The sequence below is a fragment of the Mesitornis unicolor genome, unplaced genomic scaffold, assembly GCF_000695765.1.
Source record: "Mesitornis unicolor isolate BGI_N332 unplaced genomic scaffold, ASM69576v1 scaffold21442, whole genome shotgun sequence".
NCBI classification, from domain to species: Eukaryota; Metazoa; Chordata; class Aves; order Mesitornithiformes; family Mesitornithidae; genus Mesitornis; species Mesitornis unicolor.
Window position 1 is genome coordinate 10,883 of NW_010170328.1, and position 283 is coordinate 11,165.

A 283-nucleotide genomic window follows, 5' to 3' on the forward strand; every position below is an offset into this window, starting at 1 on the left:
TTGTTTTTGAGATACAGACTTCTTCAGTGTTCTTCTGGCAGGTATAAATTAGTCATTCAGTTAAATTTCTGATCTCTTACATTTAGATCTCACATGAATGCATCTCAAAAAGGAGGCTTCTCATAAAGCAAAAACCCAGTAGACTGGCACATTATCCTGTACACCTTCCACAAAAGCATTCTGAAATATTAAGGCTCTCATATGGATACTGCTGTTCTGTGAAGTTCAGTGTTTAGCAACCTAAAGGCTGGATACTGCAATAATTTTACAGTACTAAACTAGC

General features: G+C 36.4%; 1 protein-coding gene across 1 annotated transcript in view; it reads right to left on the bottom strand.

Moving 5' to 3' along the window:
* JAM2 (junctional adhesion molecule 2) overlaps nt 1–283 on the bottom strand; it is a 13,046-nt gene that overhangs the window by 4,273 nt on the left and 8,490 nt on the right. The gene's annotated exons all lie outside the window — the stretch shown is intronic.